Consider the following 5,000-nt stretch of genomic DNA (forward strand, 5'->3'; position numbering starts at 1 on the left):
CCGCCCGAGGCCCGACGGCCCGGCCGCCTGCGCGCCTTCGAGGGGTCGGAGCGGGCGCATCGCGCTCGGCGCCGTCCCGAGCGAGAACGCGACCCGGCACAGCTTTGTGCCCGCCGAGTGTGGCGGGCTCTCGATGCACGGCGTTCGCAAACTGCGGCGGCCTATCGGTCGTGTCGGCGGTGTTATTTGCGAGAAACTACGTGACGCCCGCTTCTGCGCGGCGTTCGCGCTCATGTTTTGACTCTGGAGTTCCGCGCGAGCAGAATTTTCAAAAGCAAAGGCGGAGGATTTTATCCCCGTCTCACTGTTGCCTCGCCAAAGGCGTGCGCTTTCGGTGTACACGTTTTACGAATGGGAATTATAAATCGGACGATAGCGTCGTCGCGGGTGCGGTCTCTCTCTCTCGGGCGGGAGCCGTCCTACGCGCGCTTTCTTCGTTTGAAGCAAAAATTTTCCCGCGGAGCTTTCGTCTAGCGACGGTCGCCGAGCGGGAGAATATAGCGGTACGCATAATGAGCGTGACTCGTGCGGGTGACTCCGTCGCGTGTTCTTTAACGCCGTGTTGTCCGCGCCCTCTACGCGAGGGCGGGCCTCTGTCGTTCGGAGGATTAAAAACCCTCCGACGGTGGTGCAGCTCCCTGGTTGATCCTGCCAGTAATCATATGCTTGTCTCAAAGACTAAGCCATGCAAGTCTCAGTAAAAGCCGAATTAAGGTGAAACCGCGAATGGCTCAATATATCAGTTTTGGTTCCTTAGATCGTACACGGTTACTTGGATAACTGTGGCAATTCTAGAGCTAATACATGCAAACGAGGTTCTGACCGGTAACGGGAGGAATGCTTTTATTAGATCAAAAACCAATCGGCGGCGGGGTTCGCGCCCCGTCCGTCGCCATTCGAGATGACTCTAGATAACTTTGAGCTGATCGCACGGTCTAGCACCGGCGACGCATCTTTCAAATGTCTGCCTTATCAACTGTCGATGGTAGTTTATGCGACTACCATGGTTGTCACGGGTAACGGGGAATCAGGGTTCGATTCCGGAGAGGGAGCCTGAGAAACGGCTACCACATCCACGGAAGGCAGCAGGCGCGCAAATTACCCACTCCCGGCACGGGGAGGTAGTGACGAAAAATAACGATACGGGACTCGTCCGAGGCCTCGTGATCGGAATGATTACACTTTAAATCCTTTAATGAGGATCCATTGGAGGGCAAGTCTGGTGCCAGCAGCCGCGGTAATTCCAGCTCCAATAGCATATACTAAAGTTGTTGCGGTTAAAAAGCTCGTAGTTGAAATTGTGTCCTGCGGTGTCGGTCTACCGAATGCGGTACGACAGGCACGTCTGCGGGGCTTCTCGCCGGTGCGTCCACCGCCGGCGTGTGTCGGTCGGCCTCACGGTCGGCCGCGCACCGAGGCGGGCCGTCGCGGCTGTTTACTTTGAACAAATTAGAGTGCTCAAAGCGGGCTAACACTTGCCTGAATATTGTACGCATGGAATAATAGAATAGGACCTCGGTTCTGTTTTGTTGGCTTTCTGATACCAGAGGTAATGATTAATAGGGACGACTGGGGGCATTCGTATTGAGACGTTAGAGGTGAAATTCTTGGATCGTCGCAAGACGGACTAAAGCGAAAGCATTTGCCAAAGGTGTTTTCATTAATCAAGAACGAAAGTTAGAGGTTCGAAGGCGATTAGATACCGCTGTAGTTCTAACCATAAATGATGCCAGCCAGCGATCCGCCGAAGTTTCATAATTTTAACCCGGTGGGCAGCTCCCGGGAAACCAAAGCTTTCGGGCTCCGGGGGGAGTATGGTTGCAAAGCTGAAACTTAAAGGAATTGACGGAAGGGCACCACCAGGAGTGGAGCCTGCGGCTTAATTCGACTCAACACGGGAAAACTCACCAGGCCCGGACACTGGAAGGATTGACGGATTAACAGCTCTTTCTCGATTCGGTGGGTGGTGGTGCATGGCCGCTCTTAGTTGGTGGAGCGATTTGTCAGGTTAATTCCGGTAACGAACGTAACTCTAGCCTATTAAATAGACGTGCAACCGGTATCACGAGGGTCCGTGTGCGCGCGGCTTCGGCGTTCGCGCGTCGGGGTCGTGCGTTTCGCGGTCTTCACTACCGGCGTACAATGAAAATCTTCTTAGAGGGACCGGCGGTATATATAGCCGCACGAGATTGAGCAATAGCAGGTCTGTGATGCCCTTAGATGTCCTGGGCCGCACGCGCGCTACACTGAAGGGATCAGCGTGTCCTCCTTGGCCTAACGGCCCGGGTAACCCGATGAAACCCCTTCGTGATAGGGATTGGGGTTTGCAATTCTCCCCCATGAACGAGGAATTCCTAGTAAAAGCGAGTCACCAGCTCGCGTTGATTGCGTCCCTGCCCTTTGTACACACCGCCCGTCGCTACTACCGATGGATGATTTGGTGAGGTCTTCGGACTGGTGCGCGGAAGCTCTCACGGGCATCCGACGCGTCGGAAAGTTTGACCGAATTTGATCATTTAGAGGAAGTAAAAGTCGTAACAAGGTTTCCGTAGGTGAACCTGCGGAAGGATCATTTCCTGTGTTTAATGTTTGTGCTTTCCATGATATGAAATATTATTATGAAACAAAACATATTATACATATAAACCATAATCGAACGAATGCTAAATTACTGCGTCGGAGATCGCCCTAGGGCGCCGATGCGAACCGAGAACCGCCGGCGTCGAGCGGAGGAGGGCTCCGTCCTCTATCCGCTCGTCCGGTGAAATTTTACCCGTCGCCGTGAAGGCGGCGGTACAAAATTAATCTTTTTGTCGAATGGAATTATAAACATTTCGAAAACGCAAACCAAATTGTAAAAACCGAAAACTAAAACGTATCTATTTATGTTTGTTTTATCATTATTACCCTGAACGGCGGATCACTCGGCTCGTGGGTCGATGAAGAACGCAGCTAAATGCGCGTCAGAGTGTGAACTGCAGGACACATGAGCATCGACATTTCGAACGCACATTGCGGTCCGAGCAAGACGTAGTTTGTCGACGGACCACTCCTGTTTGAGGGTCGCGCACACAATGCGACCAGACTGTTCTCTCGCCCCCGTCCTCGGACGGGGGCGCGCAGAGCGAGCGTTGCCGGCGTCGCCGGGGCCCGCGCGCGTCGTCTCCTCGGAGACGCGCGCCGGGACCTCGGCGTCCGGTTAAATTTGACGAAGTGCTCTCTCGATGCGCGCGATTTCCGCTTGCGTTATACCAAACGCGGAGGAACGCGTGCGAGCCTTGAGCTAGCGACGACGCTGAAAACTGGGCAGTCTACCGCGCGAGCGGTCGGCTGTCCGGGGCGATCTTCGCGCTCTCGGCCGCGCGCACCTCCGCGGACGCTCGTCGGTTTCGCGCCCGCTTGACAGAGTCTGCACGGGCGAGAATACGCGCACACTGTTGCTTTGCGTACTTCTCGAATTTATAAAATTTTTGTTGTCGACCTCAAATCAGGAGAGATCACCCGCCGAACTTAAGCATATCAGTAAGCGGAGGAAAAGAAACTAACGAGGATTCCCCGAGTAGCGGCGAGCGAAACGGGAAGAGCCCAGCGCTGAATCCTGCGGCCCCGGCGGGCCGCCGGGAAATGTAGCGTTCGGGAGGAGAGTTATACATACACGCGCGGTCATTAGTCACGGCTGCCTGTCCAAGTTCATCTTGAACGGGGCCCGCTTACCCGCAGAGGGTGCCAGGCCCGTGGTGACGGTAGCCGGCCGCGACGGTCTCTCTCCCTAGAGTCGGGTTGCTTGAGAGTGCAGCCCTAAGTGGGTGGTAAACTCCATCTAAGGCTAAATACTACCACGAGACCGATAGCGAACAAGTACCGTGAGGGAAAGTTGAAAAGAACTTTGAAGAGAGAGTTAAAGAGTACGTGAAACCGTTCAGGGGTAAACCTGTGGAACTCAAACGAGCGAACGGGGAGATTCATCGTGTCTTCCGTCGGGGCTCGCGCCTCGCGCAAACCTTCGCCTTCGGCTTTCGGGTCGGGGCGGTGGGTGCGCGGGTGCGCCGTCAGGCTCCCGGAGCGCGTGCACTTCTCCCTTAGTATAACACCGCGACCCGTCGCGCCGCGGTCGAATGCGCCGTGCGGTTGACCCGTCTCGCTCTGCGAGGCGGAGCCGCGGTGTCCACGGCCGCGGCGTACATTACGCAGCGACGGTAGAGAACGAGGATCGCGTCCGCCCCTCGCGGGCGTCCGTCGCGCTGCAGCGGCGTCCTTCGCGTGGCCCCCGGCGTCTAGTGCGTCGCGGGTGTCGCGCGTCGGGTGTCCGTCGTTAGCGGCGCGCTCTCGGACGGGACGCGTCCCGGTCGGCGGTGGTTTTGTTTTGGGCACTCACAGGACCCGTCTTGAAACACGGACCAAGGAGTCTAGCATGTGCGCGAGTCATTGGGAACACTGATAAACCCAGAGGCGAAATGAAAGTGAAAGGCCGGCCTCGAGCCGGTCGCAGGGAAGATGCGCGGGCGTCGTCAGACGCCCCGCCGCATTCCCGAGGCGTTTCGAGAAAGCCCCCGTGCGATTATCGAGACGCACTGAGAGCGTACACGCTGGGACCCGAAAGATGGTGAACTATGCCTGGTCAGGTCGAAGTCAGGGGAAACCCTGATGGAGGACCGAAGCGATTCTGACGTGCAAATCGATCGTCCGAACTGGGTATAGGGGCGAAAGACTAATCGAACTATCTAATAGCTGGTTCCATCCGAAGTTTCCCTCAGGATAGCTGGCGCTCGAGAAACATGACGGTTTTCGGACCGCCATTCGCACAGTCTCATCCGGTAAAGCGAATGATTAGAGGCATTGGGGCCGAAATGGCCTCAACCTATTCTCAAACTTTAAATGGGTGAGATCTCCTTCTTGCTCGAAGATGAAGTAGGAGCTCGGATGGGAGTGCCAAGTGGGCCAATTTTGGTAAGCAGAACTGGCGCTGTGGGATGAACCAAACGTCGAGTTAAGGCGCCCAA

At 55.9% G+C, this 5,000-nt stretch overlaps 3 non-coding genes across 3 annotated transcripts in view; all 3 read left to right on the forward strand.

Annotated features, from left to right (window-relative positions):
• Window positions 1–635: 635 nt before the first annotated feature.
• On the forward strand, window positions 636–2,575 carry LOC149408637 (small subunit ribosomal RNA). Its single transcript, XR_016305448.1, has one exon. It is a non-coding gene; the product is annotated as a small subunit ribosomal RNA (ribosomal RNA).
• A 329-nt stretch (window positions 2,576–2,904) lies between these two features.
• LOC149408638 (5.8S ribosomal RNA) lies at window positions 2,905–3,066 on the forward strand. Its single transcript, XR_016305455.1, has one exon. It is a non-coding gene; the product is annotated as a 5.8S ribosomal RNA (ribosomal RNA).
• A 411-nt stretch (window positions 3,067–3,477) lies between these two features.
• LOC149408639 (large subunit ribosomal RNA) overlaps window positions 3,478–5,000 on the forward strand; it is a 4,064-nt gene continuing 2,541 nt past the window's right edge. Inside the window, exon 1 of the ribosomal RNA XR_016305453.1 lies at window positions 3,478–5,000. This exon is cut by the window's right edge and continues 2,541 nt beyond it. This is a non-coding gene — a ribosomal RNA (large subunit ribosomal RNA).

Source organism: Hesperophylax consimilis, unplaced genomic scaffold, assembly GCF_061612785.1.
Source record: "Hesperophylax consimilis isolate HC1 unplaced genomic scaffold, BYU_Hcon_1.0 scaffold_146, whole genome shotgun sequence".
NCBI lineage: Eukaryota > Metazoa > Arthropoda > Insecta > Trichoptera > Limnephilidae > Hesperophylax > Hesperophylax consimilis.